We start from the raw sequence: 10,721 nt of genomic DNA on the forward strand, positions 1-10,721 counted from the left end.
AATTGAAGTGTTAGTTAAGTGGTTAATTAAGTAGTTAATTATAGTTAATATTTAATCAACAATTTTAAGTGTTATCTTAACATTGAGAAGTAATCATACATTGGTGAGTGAGTTAAATTAGACAATAAATTAGTCTGAGTCTCTGAGGGAACGAACTAGAAAGTATTCTATATTACTTGCGAACACGTATACTTGCGTGAATATTAGTGCATGATTTCGCCCTAACAAGTTTTTGGCGCCGTTGCCGGGTACTCGGCGTATTTGTTTAGTTTATGTACTTACCATCATTGGTCTTTAGGACTCAGTGATTAGGACGTAGTAGTTAATTACTCTTTTCGGTTGTGTTTCAGGTACTTTAGCAAGCGTTTATGCAAACTCGTTCTCGTGCTCGCAAGAGGACCTTAGATACAGCTGAAGGAAAAGATGAAGTTATTGATACTCTGGAGAATTTAGATTTTGAGGATTCGGATTCAGGAACTGAGCAGAAAGAACCAGTAAACATGGGAGATCGTATTGTTCAAGCTGATCCAGCTCTTATGGATTTTTCTCGGCCTAAAATTGATGACATTCAGTCAAGCATCCTTCATCCGGCTATTCAAGCTAACACCTTTGAAATCAAGCCGGGCACTATTCAGATGGTGCAGAATTCTGTTTCTTTTGGAGGAGCGGCAACTGAAGACCCCAACATGCACATAAGGAATTTTGTCGAGATCTGCAGCACTTTTAAGTATAATGGCGTGACTGATGAGGCTATCAAGTTGAGGCTTTTCCCATTCTCACTGAGGGATAAGGCTAAAGACTGGTTACATTCTGAACCAGCTGGGTCCATCACTACGTGGCAAGATCTTGCGCAAAAGTTTCTGGTGAAGTTTTATCCAATGGCAAAGACTGCTGCTATGAGGAGTGCTCTTACTCAGTTTGCGCAGCAACCTACAGAATCTATGTGCGAGGCTTGGGAACGCTACAAGGAAATGTTGAGAAAATGTCCACATCATGGAATGCCGGATTGGATGGTAATCACTGGTTTTTATAATGGTTTGGGGGCCCAATCTCGGCCTATGCTCGATGCAGCAGCTGGAGGCGCCTTATGGGCTAAAAGCTATACTGAGGCGTACAATCTTATTGAGACGATGGCTGCAAATGAGCATCAAAACCCAACTCAGAGGATGACATCATGCAAGGTAGCAGGTATTCTGGAAGTTGATGCAGCCACCGCTATTGCAGCCCAGCTCCAAGCGCTATCAATGAAGGTTGATTCTTTGGCTACGTATGGAGTTAATCAATTAGCTATGGTTTGTGAGCTTTGTGCAGGTTCTCATGCTACGGATCAGTGTTCTCTTGTCAACAAATCTGTTCAGTATGTGAATAATTATCAGCGACAACAGCAGCCTGTGCCAGCAACCTATCATCCTAACAACAGAAATCATCCAAATTTCAGCTGGGGGAATAATCAGAATGCTATTCAGCCACCATATCAGCAAGGAGTGAGTAAACAGTTTAACCCACCTGGATTCCAGCAACCACAACAGTATGCTACAAGACAATCATATCCTCAACAGGGAATTGCAGCTGCACCTACTAGTGCTGATTTTGAGGAACTTAAGCTGTTGTGCAAGAGTCAGGCGGTTTCTATCAAGACCTTGGAAAATCAAATCGGTCAATTAGCCAATGCAGTGCTCAATCGTCAACCTGGCACTCTTCCCAGTGACACGGAAGTACCAGACAGGAAGGAAGCTAAAGAGCAAGTCAAGGCTATTACCTTAAGGTCTGGAAAAGTAGCTGATGCTGAAAAGGCAAAAGAAGTCGAAGCTGAAGTTAGAGATGAAGAATCTAAGCAAAGGGAGAAAGCGGCGGAACCAAGGAAGACTACTGTTGAACACACTCTGCCTGAGGCTAATACAGGGGAGAAACAGCTCTATCCTCCACCACCTTTTCCTAAGAGATTGCAGCAACAAAAGCTGGATAGACAGTTCGGGAAGTTTCTTGAGGTGTTCAAGAAACTTCACATCAATATACCTTTCGCTGAGGCTCTGGAACAAATGCCTAGTTATGCGAAGTTTATGAAGACTATTCTTTCAAGGAAGGTGAAACTGGATGACCTTGAAACCGTTGCTCTCACGGAAGAATGCAGCGCTGTTCTGCAGCAAAAGTTACCACCAAAACTGAAAGATCCAGGAAGCTTCACCATTCCTTGCACCATTGGCAATCTAACTTTTGACAAGTGCCTTTGTGATTTGGGAGCAAGCATTAATCTGATGCCCTTGTCGATCTTTAAAAAGCTGGATCTGCCTGATCCAAAACCCACATACATGTCACTACAATTGGCGGACCGTTCCATTACTTACCCAAGGGGCATAGTTGAGGATGTGCTCGTCAAGGTGGATAAGCTCTTCTTTCCTGCAGATTTTGTCATTCTGGATTTTGAGGAAGATAAGAAGATTCCCATAATCTTGGGGAGGCCTTTCTTGGCTACTGGCCGTACCTTGATAGATGTGCAAAAAGGGGAACTTACTATGCGGGTCCAAGATCAGGATGTGACATTCAACGTATTCAAGGCAATGAAATTCCCTACAGAAGATGAGGAGTGTTTAAAAGTGGATGTGATTGATTCCGCAGTTACTTCGAAACTCGATCACATGCTAATGTCTGATGCATTGGAAAAGGCCTTAGTGGGGGATTTTGACAGCGATGATGAAGATAGCAACGAGCAATTACAATATCTGAACACTTCTCCATGGAAGCGAAAGCTCGACATACCATTTGAATCTCTTGGTACTTCTGACCTTAAGAATGCTGAAGGGAAGCTCAAACCATCAATAGAGGAAGCACCTACCTTGGAGCTCAAACCATTACCTGAACACTTGAGGTATGCTTTTTTAGGTGATTCATCTACGTTACCTGTTATTATTTCAGCTGACCTTTCAGGTAGTGAGGAAGACAAGCTCTTAAGGATTTTGAGAGAATTTAAATCGGCTATAGGATGGACCATAGCAGACATCAAGGGGATAAGTCCTTCATATTGTATGCATAAATTTTTGTTAGAGGAAGGTAGTAAGCCAACTGTGGAACAGCAGCGAAGACTGAACCCGATCATGAAGGAGGTGGTGAAGAAAGAAATTCTGAAATGGCTAGATGCAGGCATCATTTATCCTATTTCTGACAGCTCGTGGGTGAGCCCCGTGTAATGTGTACCTAAGAAAGAAGGTATCACTGTGGTCGCAAATGAAAAGAATGAGCTCGTCCCTACTCGAACAGTTACAGGATGGAGAGTATGCATGGATTATAAAAAATTGAACAAAGACACAAGGAAGGATCACTTCCCTCTCCCATTCATTGATCAAATGCTTGACAGATTGGCGGGACATGAGTATTTTTGTCTTCTGGATGGTTATTCCGGGTATAATCAGATTTGTATTGCACCAGAGGATCAGGAAAAGACTACCTTCACTTGTCCATTTGGCACATTTGCTTTTCGTAGAGTTTCGTTTGGGTTATGTGGCGCCCCGGCCACCTTTCAGAGATGTATGATGGCTATATTCTCTGACATGATTGGAAATAACGTCGAAGTGTTCATGGATGACTTCTCCGTCTTTGGACACTCATATGATGAATGTTTGAATAATCTGCGCGCCGTACTCAAAAGATGCGTGGAAATTAATTTGGTGCTTAATTGGGAGAAATGTCATTTTATGGTGCGTGAAGGCATTATCCTTGGGCATAAGGTCTCTAGCAAAGGTCTGGAGGTGGACAAGGCCAAGGTGGGAGTCATTGAAAATCTTCCCCCACCTAATTCGGTGAAAGGAATCCGTAGTTTTCTCGGTCATGCGGGTTTTTATCGGCGATTCATCAAGGATTTTTCAAAGATATCTAAGCCGTTGTGCAATTTACTTGAGAAAGATGTGCCTTTCAAATTTGATGATGAATGTTTGGCAGCATTCGAAACTCTCAAGGAGAGTTTGATCACGGCACCAGTTATTACAGCACCAGATTGGACAGAACCGTTTGAGATGATGTGTGATGCGAGTGATTATGCGGTAGGTGCAGTTCTGGGACAGCGCAAGAAAAATCTCTTCCATGTGGTCTACTATGCGAGTAAAACTTTAAATGGGGCCCAATTGAACTACACCACTACTGAGAAGGAGCTTTTGGCTATAGTCTTTGGCTTTGAGAAATTTCGATCTTATCTGCTTGGTACGAAAGTGACAGTATTCACTGATCATGCAGCTATTCGCTATCTGGTTTCTAAGAAGGATTCGAAGCTGAGACTCATTCGTTGGGTGCTTTTACTTCAAGAATTTGAGTTAGAGATCAAAGATAGAAAAGGTACTGAGAATCAAGTAGCTGACCATCTCTCTAGGTTGGAGAATCCCGATTCTACTTAACAAGATAGAATGTTAATCAATGAATCTTTTCCGGATGAGCAGTTGTTTGCAATTCAGGAGGAAGAACTATGGTTTGCAGATATTGTAAACTATCTTGTCAGTAATATAATGCCTCCTAATTTCACATCCGCACAAAAGAAGAAGTTTCTGCATGAGGTGAAGTGGTATATGTGGGATGAACCATATTTGTTTAGACAGGGAGCTGACCAGATCATCAGGAGATGTATCCCGTTCTGTGAGACGGAGGGGATATTACGAGACTGCCATTCCACGGTTTATGGTGGACACTATGGAGGTGAGAAGACGGCAGCTCGTATTCTGCAAGCAGGTTTTTTCTGGCCTACCTTGTTCAAGGATGCTCATCAGTTTTTTTAAGGTGTGATCGTTGCCAAAGAGTGGGAAATTTGTCAAGGAAGGATGAGATGTCATTAAATGTGATGCTTGAAGTCGAGGTCTTTGATGTATGGGGAATCGATTTCATGGGGCCTTTTATCTCGTCTTGCAATAATCAGTACATCTTGCTGGCAGTCGATTATGTCTCAAAATGGGTCGAAGTTAAAGCTTTACCGACAAATGATGCAAAGGCAGTGCTAAATTTTCTTCATAAGCAAATTTTCACAAGGTTTGGAACACCTCGGGTAATCATAAGTGATGAAGGATCGCATTTTTGCCACCGTAAGTTCACTTCTATGATGCAGCGTTATAATGTGAATCATCGAGTAGCTACTTCCTATCACCCGCAAACAAATGGTCAAGCGGAAGTGTCTAACAGAGAGATAAAGCGCATTCTAGAAAAGGTTGTTTGTCCGTCAAGGAAGGATTGGTCTTTAAAGCTCGATGAAGCTGTTTGGGCTTACAGAACAGCATACAAAACTCCACTTGGGATGTCACCGTTTCAGTTGGTGTACGGTAAGGGATGTCATCTACCGGCGGAGCTTGAGCATAAGGCCTACTGGGCATTGAAGAAATTGAACCTGGATTTAGATGCAGCTGGTAAGAAAAGAATGCTTCAGCTTAATGAACTTGATGAATTTCGACTTCAAGCTTACGAGAATAACAAAATGTATAAGGAAAAGGTGAAGAGGTGGCACGATAGGAAGCTACATCCTAAGTTATTTGTGCCAGGGCAACAAGTTCTGTTATTCAACTCTCGGCTCCGACTTTTTCCTGGGAAGTTGAAATAAAGGTGGTCTGGACCTTTTATTGTCAAAACTGTGTTTCCACACGGAGCGGTGGAAATTTTTGAGAATGATTCGGACCAAGCATTCAAGGTTAACGGTCAGCGGTTGAAGCACTACTATGGGGACATGGCAAACCGAGAGGTGATTAGTGCCATTTTGTTGACTACGTGAGAAAGGTACGGAACGTCAAGCTAATGACGAAAAAGAAGCGCTGCGTGGGAGGCAACCCATGAATTGTTGTTACAGGAACCCTTAGAAGTTAATAACCTATCCAAAAACACAAAAAAATCAGAAAACAGGGGCTGAAAAAAAAAATTTCCAGAGACCCTCTGCGCGCCCGCGCAGAAATGCTGAGCGGCCGCGCAGGGGTCGAGTTCCAGAAAATTTTTTACAGTTCAGAAAAAAAAAACAAACAAACAAAAACACAAAAACCCATTACAGCCCATAAACCCACGAATTCTTTTCCCATTACCCCATGATTTTATCCCTCAACCCCACTCCTAATCTAATTTAACCTACTCCACACCCTATATATACATACACCTATCCTACATATCTCCCACAACTTCCTACACTTAAACCCTCTCATAAACATCAAAAAAATTAGTTCTTACACACTTTTATTCACAAATCAATGGCACCCAAGAGAGCACGCACTATTGACAGCAGCAGCACAGTTCCTACTGCTGATTCATCAAGGGGTACTGCTGCAAGGCCTCGGTTAACTGACAGAGCCGCGGAGGAGGAGTACACTAGGCTGTTGGGGAAGCCGATTCTGAAGGAGAGGGGGTTTTTACCATCAGGGAGGGATGGTGAGTTGTTGCCCATGATTGCAGAGAAGGGGTGGATAGCTTTTTGTGAGTCACCCGAAGCAGTACCGATGAGTGTTGTTCGCGAGTTCTACGCGAACGCGAAGGCTGAAAAGAATGGGTTTTCTGTAGTTCGTGGGCTGACGGTTGATTATCATCCTGCGGCGATTCGCCGTGTGATTGGACAGCGAGAGAGGAAGCCCGAGGAGGAGAACTGGAATGAAAAAACTGCTGAGGATTTTGACTTGAATTTGATTTGTGCGACTCTCTGTCGACCTGGCACAGTTTGGAACCGCAGTCCAGCCAATAATGAGTATCGTCACTTTCCGGCGATCGCCATGAACAGGTATGCCCGTGCATGGAATGCATTTATATGTGCTAATATTTTGCCTTCTTCACATGCACACGAGGTCACAGTTGAGAGAGCACAGTTGTTGTGGGGAATTCTGAATGAGGAATACTATGTGGACCTTGGTGAGTTTATCTACCAAGGAATTCTGAAGTTTTTGAGGGGAGCAAAGCATATGAACATCCCTTACGCATCCACGGTTACGAAGCTATGCCGAGCAGTAGGAGTGAACTGGCCGGCTCATGAGCAGTTGCAGTTGCCAGCAGCTCCGATAGATTCTGGCACTCTGAATGGGATGCAGGAGTGGACCGGTGGTGAGCCTGAGGAGCATGGGCTGGGTTATCGTCTTCCAGGAGGGCGTCCAGCACGAGGTGCTACTATGGCTAGACCAGGGCGTGGTGAGGCTGGTTCTTCGAGAGCTCAGGAGGGTGCTGGGATGGGTGATGCCCAGTATAGGAGGCTTTCACGGAGGATGGATGCCATGTATGAGACGCAGAGCAGGTTTGCTCAGGAGCTCATCCTTGCGTTAGGGACTGCTTTTCGAGGCCTTGGAGCTGATATCCAGTGGCCAGTTTTTGGTGAGGACTCTGCATATCCGCCGCCTGATACTCCACCCACTGAGGGTGATGATGATGATGACTCCGAGTAGGTATACCCTGTGTTCCTTTCTACTACCTTCACTGGGGACAGTGAAGATTTTAAGTTTGGGGGTGGTAGTTAAGGAATATTTATTTTGTGTGTGTCATATAGCTGCATATTCATGATAGTTAGTTCATATAGTTGCATAATTTTTGCCATATAGTTTTTTTTATAGCTTTATTTGTTTGTCATATCATATAGCTCATGCATATACCATGATCCCTTTTGCAATGATTTATCGACTGAATTGTGATATTGATGCGAGTGTAGTGATAGCATTAAAGTAATATTAAGTTGTGTAGGTTGATATGCATGCTAGAAGCACTTGTATTGTCACTAAGTCTTAGAGAATGCTTAAGGACTAGATTGTTGTTATGATCTGATTATTTTCGAGGATAATCTATTTATTATGCTTAGAATTTGATAATAGGTTCTTGGTGGTAAAGGCATGAAAAAGAAAAAAAAATGGAGTAAAAATGGAATTTGTTGCTAGTTGTGGCTAGGCGTCAAATGGCTAGTAGCCGGCTCGCATGTTATGCGAGTAGTCTAGGGTTGAGCAAGATGGAGCGAAACGCACTTGCTCAGAGAGAAAAAAAAAATTTGCGTAATTGATCAAGAGTGGGCTCTTTGGTATTCGAGTTATTAAGTTCTTAGGGGACTTTGTGCCTAGTGACCTAAGGCTTTTAGATTCTGGGATCCGCTAACCTAACGCTCGTTACATGGATACCATTGTATAAGTCCTTTGTGGACCTCACTCATTGCACGGTCAAATAAGCATTTGAGTTGTAAATAAAAAGCACGATTCCGTAGTAAGCTCCAGAGTTCTTGTAGTGTTGTATATCACTTTATGCCTAGAATTTTTATTCTTTGTATAATCGTAGGATTGCCTTGAGGATAGTCTAGTCATAGTAATTGGTCTAGTTCCAAAGTATATCTGTTAAGCATTTGCACACACCACGTTTCTGGCGGTATGTCCGTTTGCATGAGTTTCTTGATCTTTAGTGTCTAACTGCATTCGTTGAGACGTGATAATTTGGTTGGTTAATTGTAGTAAGGGGGATCGTTGCATTTTCATATAGATTGCATTCATGCATATTTTTTATTTGTTTTTGAGTCTGTGACGCTTGAGGACAAGCATCGATTTAAGTTTGGGGGTGTGATAAGTGGCATTTTATACCACTTAGAACGTCTTAAAATGGCTTAAATTGGTGTCTTGAAATCAAGTATTTTGTGTATTTGATGCGTTTTTCTAGTGTTTATGCATTTCAGGGTATTAGTTGCATTTCGGAGGAGGAATCATCAAGAATAAGCCTTGGCATGTGTTCACCATTGCAAGAGGAAAAGAACGGGCAGATTACGGCGAAGAAACAGAGCAAATATGGAATTTTTCCAGAAGGGTCCTGCGCGCCCGCGCAGCAATGCTGAGCGGCCGCGCAGCAGCCTTGCGCACCCGCGCAGAAATGCTAAGCGGCCGCGCAGGGTCGGGGAAAAAGATATATTATTTTAGACTTCTACTTCTGTTTGGCTTCCAACTTCTATGTAATCTGAGTTTTATGGGACTATTATATAAGTAGATTTGAGATGTTTTTCACAGAGTATTAAGAGGAGATTATGTTTTAGATTGTGTTTTACAAGAAGCAAAGGAGATAAGGAAGAAGACCGATTTAGCACACAGCAACGAAGAGGAAGCATGTATTCTTGTGATTCTTGTTTTGTTGTAACGTTGGATGCTAGTTTTCTTGCTTTGACTTATTTACTCTTGTGACGTACTCTGTTTTAATATAATCAGTTTAGTTATTTTCTTGTGTTTGTTATCATGATTTCATATGAACCCATAATGGCGATAAGTTCTATTATGGGCTAATCGTGATCATGGGGTTGCAACGGATTTATTATGAAATTCTTTAGTTAATTGTTTAATACTTTAGTATGTGATGATTGCATGATATCTAGTATTGGTTGTGTGTATTCGTCTTATATGCGTCGCGAACATATAAGATAGGGTGTTAATCTCTTGTGAAGCGACGGTGGATCTTGAGATTTAGAACTTGCCATGCTAGCATAGGTTCATGTACATTGTGCATGATTAGTGGGTAACTCTAACAGTTTTATTTGCCCTATGTAATCAAAAGGAATAATTTGTGCTTAAATCGTTGTGTTGTCAATTTCTGTAGACATATAGGAACTCAACATAATTGATGACTATTCAACTTCTATCTTAATTGTGGATGCTTGGTAGAATGGTATTAGTACAATGAAAGTTGGCTTTTATCAGTTTCGTGTTATTCGATTAATATCATCACTGTCACATGCTAAAGGTAATAACTATGGCTATAGAAGGAAGTAATAATGAAGTTGTGATCTCATGAGTGTTTTATTATTGATAAATTGAAGTGTTAGTTAAGTGGTTAATTAAGTAGTTAATTATAGTTAATATTTAATCAACAATTTTAAGTGTTATCTTAACATTGAGAAGTAATCATACATTGGTGAGTGAGTTAAATTAGACAATAAATTAGTCTGAGTCTCTGAGGGAACGAACTAGAAAGTATTCTATATTACTTGCGAACGCGTATACTTGCGTGAATATTAGTGCGTGATTTCGCCCTAACAGTAGTCCGTGTCGTTACTTGTCGATACCCACTGATAGGAAATTGACGCCATTTGTTCTATGAGGTCTGTAATTTACGCTATTTCTTCTCTAAACCGAGTTAAGAAACTCCCGAGGCTCTCACCTGAGCGTTGGTGCATGGTCATTAATGACGATGTGACCTTTATTCCCTTATAATTGCTGGAGAAGTGAGCCTGGAATTTACTTTTTAATGTTAACCACTAGTCAATAGAATGGGGTGGTAGATTAATATACCATCGAAGAGTCGTACCTTGGAGGCACGTGGAGAAAAATTGGCATCGGACGATTTCAGAGTGCCTGAAGAAAGCCATACGACTGTTAAAAGTATCGAGAAATGCCAAGGGGTAGGATGATCCATCAAAGTGATCGAGTGTTGGTGTTTTTAATGTCCTGTCGATGTGAGCTTTTCCGAGGACGAGAGATAAGGGGCTTTTACTGACAGTTTCGAATCTCGACTGATTGCGCATTATGTTACGTATTTGAGCTATCTCTTCTTGCATTATGTCGGATTCTTCATGGGAGGTGGACTCTGTAGACTCCGTCCTTTGGGAGGCATCACCCGACGGTACCATGCGTTGTCAGCGTTCACGAGGTTGTGAATATGTCGACTCAGCAGAGGGTTCATACTCATATTCTACATCATTTTCATCATCATAGTACTGCTCCCCCGTCTCTTGAAGGGCGAACATCGTCTGATGAAGCTCATGTCAGAGGCGATGTATTTCACGC

At 42.1% G+C, this 10,721-nt stretch overlaps 1 non-coding gene across 1 annotated transcript; it reads right to left on the bottom strand.

Moving 5' to 3' along the window:
• Window positions 1-893: 893 nt before the first annotated feature.
• On the bottom strand, window positions 894-1,000 carry LOC141662631 (small nucleolar RNA R71). Its single transcript, XR_012550737.1, has one exon. It is a non-coding gene; the product is annotated as a small nucleolar RNA R71 (small nucleolar RNA).
• Between the last annotated feature and the right edge of the window lie 9,721 nt (window positions 1,001-10,721).

The sequence above is a fragment of the Apium graveolens genome, chromosome 5 (assembly GCF_009905375.1).
Source record: "Apium graveolens cultivar Ventura chromosome 5, ASM990537v1, whole genome shotgun sequence".
NCBI lineage: Eukaryota > Viridiplantae > Streptophyta > Magnoliopsida > Apiales > Apiaceae > Apium > Apium graveolens.